Here is a 24326-nt window from a genome sequence, read left to right on the forward strand (position 1 = left end):
GTAACCACTAGTGACACATGGCCACGGAGGACTTGAAATGTGGCTAATCCAAATTAAGAGGTGCTGACAGTGTAAGCCATATAACAGATTTTGAAAACTGAGAATAAAAAAAGAATACAAACTACCTTACTAATAATCACATATTGGTTAGTTGAAATTACAGTATTTTACATTTATTGTTGTTGTTCAGTCACTAAGCTGTGTCTGACTCTGCAACCCCATGGACTGCAGCACACCAGGCTCCTCTGCTCTCCACCATCTTCTGGAGTTTGCTCAAATTCATGTCCATTGAATCTGTGATGCTACCTAACCATCTCCTCCACTACCACCCCCTTCTTTTGCCCTCCTTCTTTCCCAGCATCAGGGTCTTTTCCAATGAGTTGGCTCTTCGCATCAGACGGCCAAAGGACTGGAACTTCAGCTTCAACATCAATTCTTCCAACAAATATTCAGGGTTGACTTCCTTTAGAATTGACTGGTTTGATCTCCTTGCAACCCAAGGGACTCTCAAGAGTCTTCAAAAGTACTATACATACATTGAGTTAAATATTTCAAATGTATCACTAACATAAACTTCACTTGTTTCTTTTTACTTTTTATAACGTGGCTACTAAAATTTTTAAATTACATTAGAAATTCATCCTGGCTGAATCAGAAAAATGTATAAAGGCATGAAACCTATCAAAGCAATAAGTACTCCCACTGTTTCCTTAGTTTCCTTTTGGTCACAGTTCTTATCATTAAGAAACTTTCAGGCTGAGTGAATGAAATCTTTCACTTGTTTCCCAGTGTCTGGAACACAGTAAGTTCTCCGTGTTTCCTTCTGCACAAATAAATTAGAGATTTTATTACAGTAAGAAATAAACAGTGAATTTTATAAAATAGGTTGGTGTCAGATTATACAGGATGTCAGTGCAATTTATCTCAAAGGCAATATAACATTCTTGAAGGTTTTGGTACTATTCATTAGAAAGATTCATGTGGAATCAGTATGTAAGATGCAAAAGTGGAAGTGAGACTACAGCCTAGCTGGCAGGCTATTGCAAAATGCTGAGTTTGCCAATAGAAAGTCGTAGCCATGGTAATGGAAGAAAATCAGATCATAAGATAAAATTAAGAAAATGCTAGAAACTGATTGGTTTTAGGTAGAGAAAGAAGAGAGGAAGGGAAGTTTTTATGTCTTCATCGCAGTATGAAATTCATTAGAAATCCATGTTCTATAATTACTGCTGCTGCCAAGTCGCTTCAGTTGTGTCCGACTCTGTGCGACCCCATAGACGGCAGCCCACTAGGCTCCTCTGTCCCTGGGATCCTCCAGGCAAGAACACTGGAGTGGGTTGCCATTTCCTTCTCCAATGCATGAAAGTGAAAAGTGAAAGTGAAGTCACCCAGTCGTGCCCGACTCTTAGCGACCCCATGGACTGCAGCCTACCAGGCTCCTCTGCCCATGGGATTTTCCAGGCAAGAGTACTGGAGTGGGGTGCCATTGCTAATGTTATTCAAAAAAAAAAAAAAATTGCCCTAAGAACTTTCCCTCACTATTCAAAGGTATTTTCTAACTCAGGAAAACAAAAATGACTGCAGAACAGCAGAAAAGGATGTCATATTCTTTATTCCTAACTTCAAAAGCAATATTCCAAGAAAACAAAGACACTATAAAAGCACTTTCAGAAAGAGACTACGTCCTTCCTCTTCACTCAAGCTTCCAGGCCCAGAAGATAAGAGCCTTCTGATTAGGATGAAAAGAAGTTACAAGGGAGAAGCAAAGGGGTTAAATGCACATGCAAGGAGGACTGGAACATGACCTACTTTCCCAGATGTGTAGCTGGGGGAGACAGAAGGATGGAGAAAAGTATGGTGTTCTAGATCTACCACTTCAGTTTGGTATTGAAGCTTCAGGGAAGAAGTGATGGTGTGGGTCTCTCTACACCATAATGATATCAAGCCAACAGTTACATGGCTGGGTGTGACATAAGGGGACAATGAGGCTCTGATCCTACCTTAAACTCACCACTAAGCAGTGGACAAATAAACTTTCCCCACTTCCCCAAGCAGGGCTCAGATGTCAGTTGAAGGAGACAGCTGAGGGTCAATGGGGCTTATATTTGTAACCCAAATACCAGTGTGAATCATGAAACTGAGGTTTTTATAAATGCAGAGATTTCAGAAGAGTGACAAATATTATGACTACCAGAGAGCAGATACTCTCTCTCCCTGACTTCCCATCTCAACCCCCATCCTGTCGTTATCACACACAGCCCTGGAAAGGAGGGCCACCCTAAAGAGAAGGAAAGAAGGTAAAATCCAGAACTGACACAATTTAAGCTTGTCTGAAAAAGTATGACAAAGACTGAATTCACCTGGAAATGACTAGATACAGTGTTACAGCGTCAGGAAAAATAAGGCATATAATAGAAACTAAATGCAAAAATGGGAAAATAAAAAACATTTTACAGGTAACAACCTGTTTTGAAAATATGATTTCAGGGTTCACAAAAATTATACTTACAGCAGGTATAAAGGAATTTACTACATTCTTAAAGAGGATTAATAATTCTCTTTGGGAAACTATAACATTTTATTTAAAAAACATAATAAACGACTGACTGAAATGCTTCAATGCTAAATTGACATTTAAGTGAATTGCTATTTTCCTCCTGCCTGGACTTCGCTCTGAGGCATGGTCTGACTGTAATTTAGTGCTGGGTTTGATCAGATGACTCATTTGAGAAGACCCTGATATTGGGAAAGATTGAGGAGAGGAGGAGGAGGAGACAACAGAGGATGAGATGGTTAGATGGCATCACCGATTCAATGGACATGAGTTTGGGTAAACTCCAGGAGTTGGTGATGGACAGGGAGGCCTGGCGTGCTGCATGCGGTTCATGGGGTTGCAAAGAGTCGGACAAGACTGAGCGACTGAACTGAATTGAACTTGATCAGTAAGGTGATAAGGATTACGAATCAATATTCTTTAGTACAGGGTATTCCAAAGATTTCCAGTCCATTCTTGGATTAGTTAAAGTCTAAAGGGCTCCCACAAAATGCAATGAAGGTATGAAGATGACTTGATAGTTAAGATAAACTCTAGAGCAGTGGTTCTTTATGGAGAAGATGGAGGAGAGACAGCAGGTGGTTGGTTGAAGCGGGATACAGTGTACAGGGAGTGGGGGGTTACTCCCCATGGGACAGCTGGCAATGTCTAGAGATAGCTCTGGTTGTCGTAACTGAAGGTGGTGGGTGCCATGAGCATCTAGAGGGTAGAGGCCAGAGATGCTGCTAAACATCCTACAATGCACAGAGTCTCCACAGCAACCAGTGGTCAAAAAAAAAAAAAAGGCCACGGCTGAGAGACCTGCTCTAGAGGTGAGGCCTACCCACGCTGAGGATCCTGGCAGCCTCTTGAAGCTGACTGATCACTTCGAAGTGCTAACAGAAAAAAAAAAAAAAAAAAGGTGTTCATGGGATCATTTGTTCTGGGAGGAGCTTGGAGAAAACCTCCAGAATTGTGACAAAAAAAATTCCTTTTCTTTTAAAAAAGGGTTCCTCATGATGATAATAATAATAAAATTCAGGTAAACTTAGTTCTAGCTATAGTTTAGAGCAAAAAAGATACAGATAACTATCTACTCATCTGTCTATTTTGGATTCTATATTCTGAGTATTTAAATACAAAGATCAGGGGAGAGGCAGAAAAGAGAGAAAGGAAGAAGTACATAAGTGAAAGTGAAAGTTGCTCAGTTGTGTCTGACTCTTAGTGACCCCATGGACTATACAGTCCCTAGAATTCTCCAGGCCAGAATACTGGAGTGGGTAGCCTTTTTCCTTCTCCAGGGGATCTTCCCAACCCAGGGATCGAACCCAGGTCTCCCACATTTCGGGCAGATTCTTTACCAGCTGAGCCACAAGGGAAGCTTGAAGTCTGTAAGAGAAACTCAATATTATCATTTCTATTGTACCAGGAAACAAATTACTGGGTCATTTAGTAAAACGAGCTTTGAAAAATATAAAGTTCAAAATTTTAAATGGTCATTCAATTGTTTTAAGAAATATTTTACCTTCTAAATAAAAAGTACAGACTGTCTTTAAATATTTTCCTTTAATTATACAATCAATTAATCAATAAATGGTCATCTCCCTCTTAATTTCAGTAATCTGTTCTTGAATAGTTCTGTGAAAAATACTTCACTTCTATGAACCTAACTACCACAATTTTAAATGGAAAAATTATAATGTATATGTCAATCACAAACCCACGGCCAATTTTCTAAAATTCAGTAAAACAATCTTAAATAATTAACGAACTCTCACATTAGGACATATAATGCTTGAAACATTACTTCCCAATAAACAACAAATTGAATCAGCTAATAATTTAGCAACATACTAAACATCACCTCTTCTAAGACTCAGGAGATTTTCAAAATATCAACATGTGAGTCTGATGTTGTGGCTTAAATAACTCAGAAACACTCTTAAACATTGTTTCATTGGAAATATTTTGTTGATTTTTCATTTCACTGACAACCAACAGTATTTTTCATATACTTATTGGAGGGCTACAATCCAAAGGGTTGCAAAAAGTCAGACACGACTGAAGCAACTTAGCTGGAACATAGGGTACTTGTACACCTTCCTTTGTTAATTTCTGTTCAAGTACTTTAGCTGTTTCTTTTATTTAAATGTATGTATTTCCAAAGAGTGGAACACAACTGAAACTTGTTTTTTTAATGTATTTATACTATTTGAGATATGAGTTGCTAATATATTCTAGGTGTAAGTCTGTTGTCAAACATATGCACCGTGAATATTTTTCTCCAGTTTATAGTCTGCTTTTCATTTTTAAATGTTTTTCAAAGAGAAGAAGCTTTTAATTTTAATGAATCCAACTGTTAAGCTTTTACTTTCATGCTTAGTGTTATCTGTAAGAGATTTCTACCTACCTATAGGTCACAAAGATATCCTCATGCTTCTTTCTTCTAGAAGTTTCATATAAATATGCACTGCTACTGCTGCTGCTGCTGCTAAGTCTCTTCAGTCACGTCTGACTCCGTGCAACCCCATAGACGGCAGCCCACCAGGTTCCTCTGTCCCTGGGATTCCCCAGGCAAGAATACTGGAGTGGGTTGCCATTTCCTTCTCCAATGCATGAAAGTGAAAAGTCAAAGTGAAGTCACTCAGTCGTGTTCAACTCTTAGTGACCTCATGGACTGCAGCCTACCAGGCTCCTCCATCCATGGGATTTTCCAGGCAAGTGTACTGGAGTGGGGTGCCATTGTCTTCTCCAAAATATGCACCACTGCTGCTGCTGCTGCTGCTAAGTTGCTTCAGTCATGTCCGACTCTGTGCAACCCCATAGACGGCAGCCCACTAGGCTTCCCTGTCCCTGGGATTCTCCAGGCAAGAACACTGGAGTGGGTTGCCATTTCCTTCTCCAATGCATGAAAGTGAAAAGTGAAAGTGAAGTCGCTCAGTCGTGTCCGACTCCTATTGACCCCATGGACTGCAGCCTACTAGGCTCCTCTGTCCATGGAATTTTCCAGGCAAGAGCACTGGAGTGGTGTGCCATTGCCTTCTCTGAAATACGCATTAGAATGTCTAAAAATAAAGGTTGATGACACCTAATGTAGGTAAGGATATGGAACAACCATATCTTTCATAATTTGCTGCTAAGAATGCAAAATGGTACAAGCATTTTGGGAAACTGCTTGGTAGATTCTTAAGATGTTAAACATATACCTACTCTATGACCCAGCAACTCTAGGTACTTACTCAAGAGAAGTGAAAATATGTCCATCAGAAGTTTATACAAAAATCCTTAGTGGCCATATTCATAATAAAACTAGAAGCCACACAATTGTTCAACAAGAGGTAGCAGACAAACTTTAGTATATTCATACAATGATAAATGAACTACAGCTGCAAACAATAATACAGATGCATCTAACAAAACGATGCGCAAAGGAAGCCAGACACAAAAGAGTTTATACTTTATGGTTCCATTATGTGAATTTCAAAACAGGGAAAATTAATCGATCCTGATATTGATATAAATTAGAATACTGATTGCCTTGGGATAGGGAGAAAGATAGGAGATTGAACAGGAAGGGTATAAGGAAATTTCCCAAGGTGATGGAAATATTCTATATTTTGACAATGGAGTGGATTACATGGGTGTATTGATTTGTTACTGAATTATATACTTGAAATGTGTGCATTTTACATGTAAATTATACCTCAAAAATAAACATATTACATTTTAGAACCACAAGTATAAATTTTTCCTACAGCTAAGATATGTATACTTTATGACTTATTAAAAGTCACAGGTATTCTACTAGAAAAATGTTTAACTAGGAGAAATCCTTTGGGGAGTGCCTGAATCTCTTATATGTCTCGAAGATCTGTCTTCGTCTGTACCCTTTTAGATGTAAGTAGAGAGTCAAGGCTATGGTTTTTCCAGTGGTCATGTATGGATGTGAGAGTTGGACTGTGAAGAAAGTTGAGCGCTGAAGAATTGATGCTTTTGAAGTGTGGTGTTGGAGAAGACTCTTGAGAGCCCCTTGGACTGCAAGGAGATCCAACCAGTCCATTCTGAAGGAGATCAGTCCTGGGTGTTCTTTGGAAGGAATGATGCTAAAGCTGAAACTCCAGTACTTGGCCACCTCATGCGAAGAGCTGACACATTGGAAAAGACTCTGATGCTGGGAGGGATTGGGGGCAGGAGGAAAAGGGGACAACAGAGGATGAGATGGCTGGATGGCATCACTGACTCGATGGACGTGAGTCTGAGTGAACTCCGGGAGTTGGTGATGGACAGGGAGGCCTGGCGTGCTGCGATTCATGGGGTCGCAAAGAGTCGGACACGACTGAGCGACTGAACTGAACTGAGAGTCAGATTATGTGCTGAAGGTTGTTTCTCTCTAGATTACAGCATTTAATCTCAGTGGGAATTCCCAACAGTGGGGCTATGTTCTCCACTATGTTTGACCTGTACTACTGGGCAAGTGACAAGAGTGAATTCAATCTCTACTTAAAGTTGTAAATATCGAATATGGAATAACAGGATTTTCTTTATAAAAATAAAGTAAATGTAACCCACTCCATCTTTTCAAGGACCAGAGCAAGTATACACTTGATCAGAGACCAAGATCTGCTAAGACTCCAGCTCAGTCTCAATAGTACAGAAGAGACTACATCACTGAGGTAAAGCATTAACAAAACCTCTTGTACTTTATGAACAAACTTGGCCCTGGCTAACTTTACAGCACTGTTTCCCTAGAAACCTGAAAAAAGCAGAACCGAAGTGGTGTTACTAGACAGTATTTCTTATGATAAAACATGACAAATTGCATTTGGCAGGAGAGAAACTATATATAAACTGTAAAAACCTGATGGGAAACCAAAGTTTGGGGCTCCCTGTATGTGATGACTCTTATAACTAGGCAATCCCCTTGCAGGAACTCCAGAATTTATGCCTCAAATGTTGTTATAACAGATACTGGTTCCTATTTGAGATATGACGCTTTCATATCAGGACCGCAAGCATGTGTCTCATTGCCTTGCACCTGAACTGTCAACTTGGAAGCCAGAGATCAGTCCCCTGACAGATGTGAGGACTGCTGCAAGAGTCTTACTGAAGAGGGATGCCCAACAATGTATTTCTATTTTTGTTTTCCTCTCAGATACATACATAAGTAGTTCCTCTTTAGTTTATGTGTACTGGAGACTTCCCTCGTGGTCCAGTGGCTAAGACTCCATGCTTCCAAAGCAGGGAGCCCAGGTTTGATCCCTGGTGAGGGAACTGGATCCCACATGCAACTACGAGTTCTAAGGCCACAACTAAAAGAATCTGCATGCTGCAACTGAACAAAAAAGATCTCGCATGCCACAAGGAAGATCAAAGATCCTGCAGGCCACAACTAACACTCGGCACAGTCAACTAAACAAATAAATGTGGTGCTTCAGTCACTCTTTGCAACCCCATGGGCTGTAGCCCAGCAGGCTCCTCTGTCCATGGGGATTCTTTAGGCAAGAGTACTAGAGTGGGTTGCCATGTCCTCCTCCAGGGGATCTTCCTGACCCAGGGCTCAAACCAAGGTCCCCCACATTACAAGTGGATTCTTTCCTGTCCAAGCCACCAGGGAAGCCCAAATACATAAAAACATTTTTGAAAAAATAAAGCTTATGTGTAACAAAGATGAAAATATAACCTCTCCCTTACATCTGGTTAACTGTGCCTAGTTATTAAATATCATAAACCAAAAGAAAACAAAGGGTCAAATATCATTAAGAGAAGTTGGTGACCAAATAGTAGACAGAAACAGAGAATGGAATGAAAATCGCCAAACCATTCTAAAGCAGAAAGAAAAAAATAAGGATATTTAGACTTAAAAGTACTTGATACAAACTTTAATAAACTAAGACTAGCTCCTGAACAGTTTCCTATGATCATTTGAATTACTCTACCTATTAAGTCTATCAGACATCAGTATACTACCATCAGTCACTAACTTTTCTTGAGCTTGCTATATAAACTTTTTTCCTATATAAACTTTTAATGAACCCAACATAAAAGGTAAGTCAGTGAACTTAAAAGTATGATCTACCATAGGGAGATTAAGACTCATTCTGAGTACACATGAATTTGTCATTTGAACTTTAATTATGAAAACAGCACCTTCTCTTACTGAGTTCTAGGTAGAAAGCCTACACCCTCATTTGGTAGCTAACATTACCATTTGCACATATTGAATGACTCTGTAAAAAATTTTTTTAAAAGTTCAATATATCAATGACTAGATGATATAGCTGCAGGGCTTTTGTTTTGCTTTGTTTTTAAAGACAAAAACACTATGGCTTTCCAGATGATTAAACTGAAATGTTCAATAATCTGCAATTCTAATTTATTTTCTAGGCATACATGCAAATTTTACCAATAGCCTATAGCAACATACCTAAGCTGCCACAAGTTGATCAACACATTCTAGCATGGGTGTTTAAAAGGATCTCGGATAGAGATGGAGGAAAAACAAGCAAACTAACTCACCCAATTCCTTAACCCTATAATCTTCAACAGGGAGTTTATGTCTGAGTAGACAAACAATAAACAATATGACCAAATTGCCTACATTGGTGTCACTCCTTTATGGAAACAGAAAAAAGCCTCTCTCAAATCATGCCTGAGAGTAGACCCCATGTGGGCCCACTGCAGAAATGACAGGATTGACTACCTCTATCCAATTAAAGTGCCTAAAAGACTAACAGATTCCACTAGTTATAGTGAATTTGAAACCTAATAAGCACCTGCTCTGTGGTAGCAGTGTGCTAGATAGATGACTCAGTGATTATTTGTTTGCACCTTTACTGTCAATTCCTCAAGGATATGCATGAGCTGTCTCTTAATCTCTTTACTCTAAGTTTTGCCTGGTATATAATAAAACTTAATAAATGAGTAAACAGACAAATGGTTGAATGAGTAACAGAATGGTGGCCAATTAGTCTCAACAAACACTGAAGATACCGCTACTCTATCAGTTAGGATGTTTTCAGCTGCAATCAACAAATAACAGAATCAGTCAGTTCAGTTCAGTCGCTCAGTCGTGTCCGACTCTCTGCGACCCCATGAATTGCAGCACGCCAGGCCTCCCTGTCCATGACCAACTCCCAGAGTTCACTAAAACTCATGTCCATCCAGTCATCTCATCCTCTGTCATCCCCTTCTCCTCCTGCCCCCAATCCCTCCCAGCATCAGAGTCTTTTCCAATGAGTCAACTCTTCGCATGAGGTGGCCAAAGAACTGGAGTTTCAGCTTCAGCATCAGTCCTTCCAATGACCACCCAGGACTGATCTCCTTTAGGATGGACTGGTTGGATCTCCTTGCAGTCCAAGGGCCTCTCAAGAGTCTTCTCCAACACCACAGTTCAAAAGCATCAATTCTTCGGCACTCAGCTTTCTTCACAGTCCAACTCTCACATCCACACATGACCACTGGACAACTTCCATACATGACCACTGAACAACTTCCAGATGTTCAAGCTGGTTTTAGAAAAGGCAGAGGAACCAGAGATCAAATTGCCAACATCCACTGGATCATCAAAAAAGCAAGAGAGTTCCAGAAAAACATCTATTTCTGCTTTACTGACTATGCCAAAGCCTTTGACTGCATGGATCACAATAAACTGTGGAAAATTCTGAAAGAGATGGGAATATCAGACCACCTGACCTGCCTCTTGAGAAACCTATATGCAGGTCAGGAAGCAACAGTTAGAAATGGACATGGAACAACAGACTGGTTCCAAATACGAAAAGGAGTTCGTCAAGGCTGTATATTGTCACCCTGTTTATTTAACTTATATGCAGAGTACATCATGAGAAACGCTGGGCTGGAAGAAGCACAAGCTGGAATCAAGATTGCCGTGAGAAATATCAATAACCTCAGATATGCAGATGACACCACCCTTATGGCAGAAAGTGAAGAGGAACTAAAAAGCTTCTTGATGAAAGTGAAAGAGGAGAGTGAAAAAGTTGTCTTAAAGCTCAACATTCAGAAAACGAAGATCATGGCATCTGGTCCCATCACTTCATGGCAAATAACAGAATAGCAGACCAAAAATAGATTAAATAAAGTAGACATTATCTCATTTAAAAAAGAAAGTGAATCCAAGGTTGGTGCAATGATTCAATTATGTCAGGTGGGTTCTTTCTATCCTTCCACCCTTCCCACCTCAATTTGTTAGGGAAGTTTGTCTTCGTGGTCACAAGATGGTGGCTAAAGCTTCAAGATCACACCAACACAAGGGTAAACAATAGCCAAAGCAGGAAGTGGGTAAGCACATTTTTGTTTATTTCCACAGGTTTTTTCCATTCTACTACATTTTTGCTTACCTCTCACTTGCCAAGATTGATATTGCTTGTTGTTGTTCAGTTGCTAAGTTGTGCCCCTCTCTTTGCGACCCCGTTGACTGCAGCATGCCAGGCCTCCCTGTCCTTCACCATCTCCTGGAGTTTGCTCAAACTCATGTCCACTGAGTCAGTGATGCCATCCAACCATCTCATCCTCTGTCATCCTCTTCTCCTCTTGCCCTCAATTTTTACCAGAATCAGGGTCTTTTATAATGAGTCAGCTCTTTTCATTAGGTTGCCAAAGGGTTGGAGCTTCAGCTTCAGCATCAGTCCTTCCGTAAATATTCAGGGTTAATTTCCTTTAGGATTGACTATAGTTTAATCTCCTTGCTGTCCAAGGGACTCTCAAGAGTTTTCCCCAGCACCACAGTTCAAAATCATCAATTCTTCAGCATTCAGCCTTCTTTATGGCCCAGTTCTCACATTCACATATGGAAAAACCATAGCTTTGACTATACAGATCTTTCTTGGCAAAATGATGTCTCTGCTTTTTAATACACTGTTTAGATTTGTCATAAGACAATATGAAGAAGAATGGAATTTCCATAACTGGCATAGAAGAGTTCTCTATGGCTAAAGAGCAGAGAACAAAGATGTATCCTCCCTGCTCTCCTCTACCAAATGAACAAATTGAGAATTCTGTTTATATGGAAGAAGAGGAAATAGCTATAATCCACAGTATTTGCACAGCTCATTAACAGCATAATATACCTAAAAGTCACCACACTTTCAAATCACTCATTCATTTATTCATTCAATAAATATTTGGCAGGCACTATTCTCTGTCCCAGGACTTCCCTGGTGGCTCAGTGGTAAAGAACCCACCTGTCAAAGCAAGAGATGCAGGTTAGATCCCTGGGTCAGGAAGATCCCCAGGAGAAGGGATTTCTTCTTGTATCTTTGCCTGGAAAATCCCATGGACAGAGGAGCCTGGTGGGCTACGGTCCATGGGGTCATAAAAGGGTCGGACACAACTGAGTGATTAAACAACAACATTCTCTGTCCCTGAGATACATGAGAGAACAAACTATGACTTCCAAATCTCATGAAATTTACATGCTAGAGGATGAAGACCGACAATACACAAGTATTATAAATAAGATAAATGCATCACATGTATACATATTTTGTAAATATACTAAAGTGATGCATTTTTGTTCTTTTTTTTCAAGATTGGGGTAAGGTGGGACTGAGATGGGGCTCTAAATAGGCTAATCATAGAAGACCTCCTGAGGGAGTGATAGTGATTAAATAGCGGGTCAGATTGTTGCCTTTCTGGCCCACCCAAACTTTTCAGATGGCCTCAAGACAGCTGTCACTAAAATAAAAGAACATGTCACAAGAAGAACAAGAAAGCAAAAACTGAAGTACTGTGTAGAATATATTCAGAAAAAAATTGGGGTTGTGCTTACAGACATATTGAAAGCAAGCAAACTGAAGGCTTACTAAGACTGAGGAAACTATGTTGGTAAAGAATCCATGAGCCTGAGAACCAAAGAGCTGTGTGTCTCTCTGAGTCTTAAACAACCTATAGGTCTACAAACAGCCACAAAATACATATAGCCCCTAAGCGGAACACATTCCCACAACCCACTTCAGATGTGGCCAAGAAGATTAATAGACAAGGAAGATTTTTCCAGAGAGTAGGGTAGGGGACCACAGAAAGCAATGAGTAAGAATTCCCTCCCAAAGAGCAAACAGGATCCAATCAAGGAACTTCCTCCACTGCCAGAGCAGAGGGCTTTGAGACCCCTGTCCAGCTGGTCTCCATCAGTGCTGTGGACCAATGACTGCTGTGTCTCTCATTCTTCTCTTATTTGAACAGGGGTTTTAATTTCCTGGCCCACTCTGATCTTATATACCTGAGTTATATTTGGACCTGAGTGGAAAGACTGAATGTCACTCAGAAATCTTTGGATTTAAGCTGGATACAGTAACTGGATGGAACTTAGAGTCATCTGCCTTGGGACAGAGGTGAGTGTGCTCTATGTTCCTTGCATGGAAAAGGGATGAATGTGAGAAGGATACATGCAAAAACTGGGCAGTCAGAGTTGCAGGCTATGAGAGAGAGAGCTGCCCACCAATATTCCTCCACCCCTTATTCCTGCCACATAATTAGGTGACATTCTCAGTTTCCCTTGAAGACTGATGTAACCACGTGACTAAAATCTCAGCTATGATACATGTTATTGCTGTTGAGTCACTAAGTCATGTCCGACTCTTTTGTGACCCCATGGACTATAGCCCATTAGGCTCCTCTATCCATGGGATTTCCCAAGCAACAATACTGGAGTGGGTTGCCATTCCCTTCTCCAGCGAATCTTCCTGACCTCTGAGCCACCAGAGAAGCCCTACAATACATGAGCAGCTGTGGTATGTGCCTAACTCTTTAAAACTTCAGCCTTTAAGAGACGTGTGCCTTGTCCACATGTTGCTCTCTCCATTGGTTGAAACCTGAACAAGCCTTGACCTGATGACAAGGTTCTAGAGGATAAAAGCATCACAGGATGACAAGATGGCAGAATCTGGATCCCTGAATTGCCATGTGGAACAGAGTTACTACCAACCAGGTGTGTGTTAGTCACTCAGTCATGTCCAACTCTTTTTCAACCCCATGGATTGCAGCTCTCCAGGCTCCTCTGTCCATGGTATTTTCCAGGCAAGAACACTGGAATGCGTTGCCATTTCCTTCTCCAAGGGATCTTCCTGAATAAGGGATCAAACCTGGGTCTCTAGCATTGCAGGCAGATTCTTTGGCATCTGAGCCACCAGGAAAGGCCAACCTGGTATACCCTTTTATTCTATTATGAAGAAATAACCTTTTTGTTTACGAGGTCACTGATTTTCTAAGTCTATTTTCACAGCAACTGAGTCTAAAACAGAAACATAACACCCTAGCTAGTGTAGCAATTATCTTATATAAATATATATATATATATATATATATATATATATATATATATATATATATATATATATTCTACATAGCCAAAAAGCACATAATACATTGTAGAAAACTTTTGTCTTAATCTGTTTCGCTGCTATTACAGAATGCCTTAGACTAAGGGGCTTATAAACAGCATAAATTTATTTCTCATAGTTATGGAGGCTGGAAGTCCAAGACTGAGGTAATGCTGGCAGATTCAGTGTCCAGGTGAGATGCTACTTCCTGGTTCATAGCCAGCCACCTTGTCACTGAGTTCTCATGACCAGGAGAGGAAGGGAGCTCAGGAAGGCCTCTTTTATTTATAAGAATACTAATCCTATTCATGAGGGTTCCACCCTCCAAATCCCATCACATTGGTGGTTAGGATTTCAACATAAGAATGTGGGGAGAACATTCAGTCTATTTCAACTTTCTTTCAAAACAGCTAAAAATTTTTAAAGCTTTAAAAACTATTATTTTCCAGTTATTAAAAAAAAAAAAACTGTGGTGGAACCACTAATTTCCTACAGATTACAGATAAGTGAATCATTACTATACTTAGCATGTAAAAATTAGCAGAATAATGCAGGAAAAAAGCACAGAAAAATATAGGCCAATGTGGTACTTAGACATTTTTATAGTGCTACAGCAATTAAAATGAAAATATATTCCAATGCGTTAAAAACTCCATTCCAAAAGCAATTACTTAATGCCTTTCTTTTACATCAGGTGGGAAATTTCTCAAGAGTAGGGACTCTGTTGCTTCCTGCTATATAATTAATACCCAGAACAGTTTCAAAAAATATAATGAACATTTAATAATAAGAAATTGTTAAATGAATGAATGAATGAAAAAAAGTATTTTAAATATTAAATCAGTTTTAACTTTTGTGGAAAGGTACCGTGTTTAGTAGAAACTCAAAAACCAAAAATGTTGTATTCTTTTTCACCATTAATGCTATCATCTCCCATCAACAAATCTCTCTGAATTAAAGAAAATCCTAAAAATTTAAAATTCTGAAATTTAAAATACCCTGTCTAGCTTGACAGGCACACTAATAGTTAACTCAGAAATATGTCAGGATTTCAATTTCTAGCTTGAGTATTCCACACTCAGACATCTGATACTTATAAAATGAAACATAAAAATAAACCTTTGGTAAAATATTATGAAATAGACTTCTAATTTTGACATCAACTGTAAACTTTCCTTTTACCACTCTGAATTTAACAGCAGGAATTGTGCATATTACTAAAAACTGGATTTGACCCACAGTGGAAAAAAAAAAAAAAAAATCAATAGCTTAGTAGTTAACTCCCAATCTCCTCCCAGCAATGTCAACGTTGAATTTATCCACAGACAGGAAATAGGTTTGGTTTGTCTGCTTGCACAATAGGACAATGGATCAGCAGACAGCTTACCCATAATGTCAGCATTACTGAAACTATAGGTGGTAAATCCATTTAATCCAAGTATTTGTAGCCCAAACTTTCAAAGGGATGCTGGTCTAAGCTTAAGAGGACCCATAATTTTAAGAGAGACATTTTCTTCAGAGTTAAGAATTCCAATGGAGAAGCACTAAACTCTGTCGAGAATCCTATAAAAATTAGACTTTTAGAAAATGGATCAACAATACTGAAATAAGCCTACCACACTATTCAATTTGAGTGTAAAGCAAAAAGAATTCTAAAGCAAATAGTCATTTTTTTCTTTTTTTGCTTACTAAAAATGAGAAATAGTTTAAATAGGTATTTTATCTCAAATAGATTATTTAAGCCAGCATTGAATTTAAGACTGAAAACTTAGTTTTCAGTGTTCACTAACCAAATTTAATTTTTAATACATGATTCATTCAATCAACATATTTATTCAAGAAATATGTATTGAGTACTAGGACAGAGATTGTTTATTGCCTAGTGTAATATCCATTGTACCTATTTGAAAAAAGATAAAGTGTTAGTCTTTCAGTTGTGTCCAACTATTTGCGACCCCATGGACCATAGCCCGCCAGGCTCCTCTGTCCATGGGATCTTCCAGGCCAAAATACTAGCCATTCCCTTTTCCAGGGGATCTTCCCAACCCAGGGACCAGACCTGGGTCTCCTGCATTAGCAGGCAGATTCTTTACCACCTGAGCCACCAGGGAAGCCCACTGTCCCTACTGAGAAGTCCTGGTTTTTAGCTGGGTTCCTGGATGTTAGAATAAAGACCTGATCCCAAGTCTCCCTTTCATTCTGGCTCTTAGACTGGAAGGGTGAGAGGTAACCAGAAATGTTATGTAGCAGCTTCTGAGAAATATCCTTAAAAAGCAGCCAGTATATATTCTTTGCTCTGTCTTCTCATCTTTCTCCACCTTGCTGTTTAAAATGTGTCTCTAATGAAAGAGGCTCTCTCTTGCACAAAACAATGAGCACACGTTCTAGGGATGACAGACTAGAAAGCCAGAACCCGCATTCGTTCCTGAGGACTTTGTAGGTCAGAGCTACCACATCTGTCCTAGACTGTCCATCTTCAGACTTTAACGCAAGAGAAAAAAATAGTCCTATATTTTAAAGTCACTTGTATTGGGGGGTTTTATATTACTGCAGTGAACCTAATCCTAACTGACACAAGCACAAGCTGAAGGTAAGTACTGAAATACAATGACTGAAGTAGATTTCCTTGCACACAGCCAGCGTAAATTCTAGCAATCAGTACTGAGGTATAAAGAACACCGAAGTGAATTATGACTGTTTTTGCCTGTTTGTTCTATTTTCAAACCAACTCCCTTCTTCTGGTAACAACAACCACTTTTCTTCAGAGAAGTTTCTCTCCCACATTATGATATCAGATTTTCATCCCTGTAGCCCCATTCTTCAGCCAATCTATTTTGGGGGGAGGGGTGAAGGGGAGAGGTGGGAATGTAATCCAAGACTGGCCAATTAAAGTACCAGTCAGTAAAACTGATTCAGAAATGAGCCAATTAAACTTGGCCATTTAGAATCCTGCTGTGTTAACCACCATCACTACAAGATGTCGCATAACAAAACAACTCAGGACTCGGTGCTTACAACAACAAGCATTCAAGCATTCATCACAAATCTGTAGGTCTTCTGGGCCTCCCTAGCTTTAGGCTGCTGACTGGACGAAGGTCTGCTCCATATCTCTCATCCTCCTTGGACTGGCAACAACCTGAGTGAAATTCTCTTAGTGATATATGGCTGAGGCACAAGTCAAGCTAAATCACACAAACAATTTAAGGTCTCTACTCATGTCATTCAGATTAATATTCCATTGGGGTGGGGAAACATATTCTGCCTACTATAGTGAACTATGAGGTCACATAGACGGAGGATATGAAGAAGTGGAATTAATAATGCACACAATCGATGTGTCAATTATGCACACATCTGGAGTTGCTGACACCTCTAGGGTCATGGTGGTCTTAAAAGGCTCTAAGCCTTGGGATGCATGTGCCAATCTTCCAGGCTAAAAGAATGAAGCATGTCCCCAATGGCAGAGAATGACTTAACACATGGAGAGAAACAAATATAGCCAAAGTAAGAGATGGGTGGATAGATACACAAAGCATACTGAATCCTTTACTTTAAAAGAGGAACATGCCAGAAAAAATACCAAGAATAGCAATAATATGAACAAGTGTTGTAAGGATTCAGAACAGTGAGAAGATCAGAGAAATTTTTGTAGCAGACATTCATTGGAATGACAAGTAAGGGTCATCTTCACCAGAGTAGACATAAAAATGATTTTCAGAAAAGCAAATTATGCATTCTCTAGCAATCATTGTTGGCTATACACCTAATTTCCTTGCCTTGCCTTCTGTTACAGAGGTTGATAAAACTACGTACTTCCCTAGAATCCATTGTTGCAATATAAGTTCTGCTGGGATCTCTCAGGAAAACTGTTTCTTCTTTACAAAAATGAAAAGGCAGCTTTCCCTCCCACTACTCCCTGCTACTGCTACTGCTAAGTCACTTCAGTGGTGTCCGACTCAGGCTCCCCCGTCCCTGGGACTCTCCAGGCAAGAACACTGGAGTGGGTTGCCATTTCCTTCTCCAATGCATGGGTTCTCCCTACATCTTCCATTTCTATCTTCTTGCCTGGAAGACAATATGTTGCTTAACTGCAGGGCAGTCATTCTGCTCTTAAGACGGAAAGCCAGAATAGACTTCTGAGGGGCTGGTCCTGGGATAATGAGCGAGCAGTTGGTTCTTTTGATCTTGTTTGGCTAAACAGATAAAACCTTACCCTGATTCAGATACTGTTAATCAGGTTTTCTGTTACTTGCATCTGAAAGGATTCCTAAACTGATTTAAGCCTAAAATCAAGGTAATATGTTTTAGGTCAAGAACCAGTTATACAACTGATCTTTGTATTGATATGTCCCCTTACAGTTTATAACACATTTTTGTACTCTTTATTCAGTTACTAAATTATTAAGGATTGCAGTTAAAGATGAAATCCTTGACTATTCAAGTAAATAAGTTAGATCTTATTAAATGAGACAATAAACTGGAAAGCCTGATGTAACTGTCTAAACACTAAATAGATTTATGTATTACTGTTATAAGAAAGGCAAGAAGCCATAACAAGTTTTTGAGAATGGGAATTCATCTGTGTTTATTTAATAATGGACTGTGAAAGATGGGTTGGAAAAACTAGACTGGAAGCAAAGAGACCTGGGAAGAAGCTCTGATAAATGAAGGATCCACTGACAAAATAACAAGGGATTCTAGCCAGGATGGAGTAAGGAGTACCAGAATAGCTCTGCAAAGTTAGAAAACAGGACAAAATATATGAAATACCTATTTTCAGATGCTGAAACACAGGCAGAGCAAAATGCGATCTCAGGAAAAAAGGCCACAACTGAGGTAAGCCTTACAATTGCCCTGGTTTTATGCCTGGAGATACTTTCAGACCAAAGTGCACATAAGGATATCCTAGCAAAGCTGGTATGAAGAGACAAAAATTGAGTTTGGGGAGTATGAGATGTCTAGAATTTGCAATTAGGAGTGCAGAAAGGAAGAACTACTTGGAAAAGAGTTTCAGAATATGCTTTAAGACTTCACTTGAATACACTGTGCGTGTACAGAGTAGAAGCTCTGAAAGGCTGGGCAAAAGTTAATCACCAGGGAGAAAAGAACTACCGGGGAACTACAATCTGAACAAATAGATTGAAGAGAAACAGATTCAAGGGATTAGATCTGACAGAGTGCCTGATGAACTATGGACAGAGGTTCCTGGCATTCTACAGGAGGCAGGGATCAAGACCATCCCCAATAAAAAGAAATGCAAAAAAGCACAATGGCTGTCTGAGAAGGCCGTATAAATAGCTGTGAAAAGAAGAGAAGTGAAAGCAAAGGAGAAAAGGAAAGATAGACCCATTTGAATGCAGAGTTCCAAAGAACAGCAAAAGAGATTAGAACGTCTTCCTCATGGATCAGTGCAAAGAAATAGAGGAAAACAATAGAATGGGACAGACAAGAGATCTCTTCAAGAAAACTAGAGCTACCGAGGGAATATTTCATACAAAGATGGGCTCAATAAAGGACAGAAATGGTATGGACCTAACAGAAACAGAAGATATTAAGAAGAGGTGGAAAGAATACACAGAAGAACTATACAAAAAAGATCTTCATGACTCAGATCACTCACCTAGAGCCAAGACATCCTGGAATTCGAAGCCAAGTGGGCCTTAGGAAGCATCACCGTGAACAAAGCTAGTGGATGGAGGTGATGGAATTCTAGTTGAGCTATTTCAAAATCCTAAAGGATGATGCTGTGAAAATGCTGCACTCAATATCCCAGCAACTTTGGAAAACTCAGCACTAACCACAGGACTGGAAAAGGTCAGTTTTCATTCCAATCCCAAAGAAAGGCAATGACAAAGAATGCTCAAACGACCCCACAATTGCTCTATCTCATGCACTAGTAAAGTAATGCTCAAAATTCTCCAAGCCAGGCTTCAACAATACGTGAACTGAGAACTTCCAGATGGTCAAGCTGGTTTTAGGAAAGGCAGAGGAACCAGAGATCAAATTGCCAACATCCGCTGGATTATCGAAAAAGCAAGAGAGTTCCAGAAAAACATCTACTTCTGCTTTATTGACTATGCCAAAGCCTGCACTGTGTTCCATTCAGTTCCGTTCAGTCGCTCAGTCTTGTCCGACTCTTTGCAAACCCATTGACTGCAGCACACCAGGCCTCCCTGTCCATCACCAACTGCCAGAGTTTATCCAAACTCATGTCCATTGAGTCAGTGATGCCATTCAACCATCTCACCCTCTGTAATCCCCTTCTCCTCCTGCCTTCAATCTTTCCCAGCATCAGGGTCTTTTCAAATGAGTCAGCTCTCCACATCAGGTGATCCACCAGTAGTTGTGTATGGATGTGAGAGTTGGATAATAAAGAAAGCTGAGTGCTGAAGAATTAACGATTTTGAACTGTGGTGCAGGAGAAGACTCTTGAGAATCCCTTGGACTGCAAGGAGATCCAACCAGTCCATCCTAAAGGAGATCAGTCCTGAGTGTTCATTGGAAGGACTGATGTTGAAGCTGGAACTCCAATACTTTGGCCACCTGATGTGAAGAGCTGACTCATTTGAAAAGATCCTGATGCTGGGAAAGATTGAGGTGACAATATACAGCCTTGACATACTCCTTTTTCTATTTGGAACCAGTCTGTTGTTCCATGTCTAGTTCTAATTGTTGCTTCCTGACCTGCATATAGATTTCTCAAGAGGCAGGTCAGGTGGTCTGGTATTCCTATCTCTTTAAGATCTCTGGTTCCTCTGCTTATTTAACTTATATGCAGAGTACATCATGAGAAATGCTGGGCTGGATGAAGCACAAGCTGGAATCAAGATTGCTGGGAGAAATATCAATAATCTCAGATATGCAGAGGACACCACCCTTATGGCAGAAAGAGAAGAACTAAAGAGCCTCTTGATGAAAGTGAAAGAGGAGAGTGAAAAAGTTGGCTTAAAACTCAACATTCAGAAAACTAAGATCATGGCATCTGGTCCCATCACTTCATGGGAAATAGATGGGGAAACAGTGGAAACAGTGACAGGCTTTATTTTGGGGGGCTCCAAAATCACTGTAGATGGTGACTACAGCCATGAAATTAAAAGACGCTTACTCCTTGGAAGAAAAGTTATGACCAACCTAGACAGCATATGAAAAAGCAGAGACATTACTTTGCCAACAAAGATCCGTCTAGTCAAGGCTATGGTTTTTCCAGTAGTCATGTATGATGTGAGAGCTGCCTATACAGAAAGCTGAGTGCTGAAGAATTAATGCTTTTGAAATGTGGTGTTGGAGAAGACTCTTGAGAGTTCCTTGGACTGCAAGGAGACCCAACCAGTCCATCCCAATGGAGATCAGCCCTGAATGTTCATTGGAAGGACTGATGTTGAAGCTGAAACTCCAATACTTTGGCCACCTGATGTGAAGAGCTGATTGATTTGAAAAGACCCTGATGTTGGGAAAGACTGAAGGCAGGAGAAGACGCAGACGACAGAGGATGAGATGGTTGGATGACATCACCAACTCAATGGACATGAATTTGAGTAAATTCCAGGAGTTGGTAATGGATACAGAGGCCTGGCGTGCTACAGTCCATGGGGTCACAAAGAGTGTGACAGGACTGAGTGACTAAACTGAACCGAACTGAACTGACAATCTTTACAACTACTGGAACTAATAGGAAAGTAATCATTTGAGTTTTATACAACTAGAGAATAGAAACTTTATTGGAAGACCTGTGACATACAATAGAAGACTTAAGCCACTCCTTAAGAAGAGAACTAGAAATTCTTATAACAAAAGGATAGTGTAGACACTCACAAAGTTTAATAAGCTAATAGAGTAACAGCCTCCCAAAACAAAGCCCAATACTCTTTTAAAACCTGGATATTCAAATGTATTCATTTTATAATGCTGTCATAACGATTTGACACAAATTTAATGGCTTAAAATAATACAATTTACTATCTCTAAATTGCATAGGTAAGAAGTCCAGGTACAACGGAATTCTAACCCTCCATTTAGAACCTCAGAAAGCTAAAATCAAGACATCAGACAGGTATTGAATTGAACATCCAAATCCATTCAGTTTTTTGGCTGAATTCAATTGAAGTCACATTTCGTAGCTAGCTGTCTGCTGGGGTCCAGTCTTTTTTTTTTTTTTTAATTGGAGGATAACTACTTTACAATGTCTTTAATTTCTGCCATTCAACAATGTGAATCAGCCATAAATATACATTTATTCCTCTCCTGCTTGAGCCTCCCTCCCATCCCCATCCCATCCTGCATCCCACCCCCCTAGAGCACAGGGCTGAATGGATGAACAAATTGTGGAATATTATTCAGCAACAAAAAGGAACTCCTATTACAAAACAGCACCATGGATCTCAAAAATATGCTGAATAAGGCAATCACAAAAGAATACACACCATTTATTTTCACGTATATAAAGTTCTAGAGCAGGCAAACCATATCTTTAGAAATATAAATTAGATCAGATGGGGGAGGGGGTTTGACTGAGAAGGGGCATAGAGAATTTCAAGGTTGTGGAAATGTTCTATATCTTGATTGGGGTGGTGGACATGCTATTGTATACATTTGGCAAAACTCAGGGACTGCACTTTTAAAATGGGAAAGTTTTATTTCTGTAAGTTTAACCCCAAAGTGTAGACTTTTAAAAATAATTTTAAAATAAAAAACAAGGTAAAAGTTTTAAGGAGAGGAAGATAGGCAAAATGCTACAGAAAGAGAGAGAACACTGAGAAATGAAAATAACTTTGATCCAAGGAAATCCTTACTGATTTTAGAAAACACTTTATTGAAAAAAAAAAAATGAGTAGAACCCAAGATGTAAGACATTTCAGTCATATTTACATAAAATGTGAAATTCAAATAGGTAACACAAAGACTTTTCTATTTCAATCTGTTGTTGTTCAGTCAGCTAAGTTATGGCTCACTCACTTGAGAATCCATGGACTTCAGCCCACTGGGCTCCTCCATCCATGGGATATCCCAGGCAAGAATACCAGAGTGGGTTGCCAGGGATCCAACCCAGGGATTCAGCCCGCGGCTGCTGCATAGGCAGGCAGATTCTTTACCACTGAACCACCCGGGAGGCCCTTCTGTTTCTATTAGTGCTTCTCAAATTCTCATGTGTACAGTAATCACCTCAGGGTTTTGTGAAAAGCAGGTTCAGATTCAGGATGTCTTGGGTGAGACTTTATATTCTACGTTTCTAACAAGATCAGTCAGTTCAGTTGCTCAGTCGTGTCTAACTCTGCGACTCCATGGACTGTAGCATGCCTGTCCATCACCAACTCTCCGAGCTTGCTCAAACTCATGTCCATCCAGTCGGTGATGTCATCCAACCATCTCCTCTTCTGTAGTCCCCTTCTCCTTCTAACAAGATACCAGGCCAATATTGCTGACTCACCTCCTATACTTCAAGTAGCAAAAACACAGATCACTTTTCTGGGGCACTGATAGTTTACATTAAGTGCCAGTTTGGTCTAGAAGTTCCCAAGTTCTACGGAATCCTTTCCTACCACCAGTCACCTGTAGACTGACAACCTAGTCCCGTCTATGTAAACAGTACAGGTGTTTATGATGTTCTGGAAAATAACAGCTAACCCCTGTGATCAAGTCCCCACCTCTGTTTCTAACCAAGAGATAATCTGGGTTAGTCATTTTTAGGAGGCAAAATAAGAACTCTTCTGGTTTCTCTTCTCTAAACTGTTGTGAGTCTTACAATAGAAAATGTAAGTCAAAGTGTTATATGAATCATAACCTTAAAAGAAAGAATGTCAACCAGAAAGCAAAGTGGGCAAAAGAGATCCTGAGTACCTCGGTTTTCTAAAGGGGCGGAACCTAAAATAAGAGGTGGGGCTCCGGGATTATCCTCGTGGGCGTGTTAGGAATGCGCCATATTACAGGGGAGGGGCGCCCCATTTCTACAACAATCTTAAAAAATAAAGCTTCTGGATTTGAAATTACCCCTAAATGACGAAAACTTGAAACACAAACTTTTCTCCCATTAAACTCGTCAACCGGCACCTAACTCAAAAGTTCAGCGATACTATTTTGCCTCGGTCTAGCGATTTCACCCAAAGTTCTCCCCGCGTATCTCTGGCCGTGTCCCCCAGCCTCGTCACTTGGCGGCCCACGCGGCCCCCGCCCGGAGGCAGTAGTTTCCTCTACGCTAAAGGGGGAGGTGACAACGGATTCCTCTATCTACTTGCCTCGAGGAGGGGCGTGTGAGGAGCCACCTTCCACCGAACGGTGAGAGATCCGGGCCAGGAGACGCGGGATCAGGAGGAAATCCGAGCCGAGGCCGCGGCGTCGGTGCAGCCGGGGAGCTGCGGGGGTTGGCGGCCGCCGGTCGAGCGCGCGGGCTTAGCCCTCCGCGCCGCCCCACCGTTCTCCCCTCAGAGCCTCGGAAGGATGGCACCGGCGGGAGGGGGCGGGGCCCC

At 40.3% G+C, this 24326-nt stretch overlaps 1 protein-coding gene and 1 non-coding gene across 2 annotated transcripts in view; both read left to right on the forward strand.

The window, feature by feature from the left end:
• The first annotated feature begins 7731 nt into the window (after positions 1-7731).
• Positions 7732-7804, forward strand: TRNAW-CCA (transfer RNA tryptophan (anticodon CCA)). Its single transcript has one exon. It is a non-coding gene; the product is annotated as a tRNA-Trp (tRNA).
• A 16207-nt stretch (positions 7805-24011) lies between these two features.
• Positions 24012-24326, forward strand: part of C1H21orf91 (chromosome 1 C21orf91 homolog) — a 33643-nt gene continuing 33328 nt past the window's right edge. Inside the window, exon 1 of the mRNA XM_070367525.1 lies at positions 24012-24135. The gene's annotated coding sequence lies outside the window, so the exon portion shown is untranslated. The remainder of the gene's footprint in view (positions 24136-24326) is intronic.

The sequence above is a fragment of the Bos mutus genome, chromosome 1, assembly GCF_027580195.1.
Source record: "Bos mutus isolate GX-2022 chromosome 1, NWIPB_WYAK_1.1, whole genome shotgun sequence".
NCBI classification, from domain to species: domain Eukaryota; kingdom Metazoa; phylum Chordata; class Mammalia; order Artiodactyla; family Bovidae; genus Bos; species Bos mutus.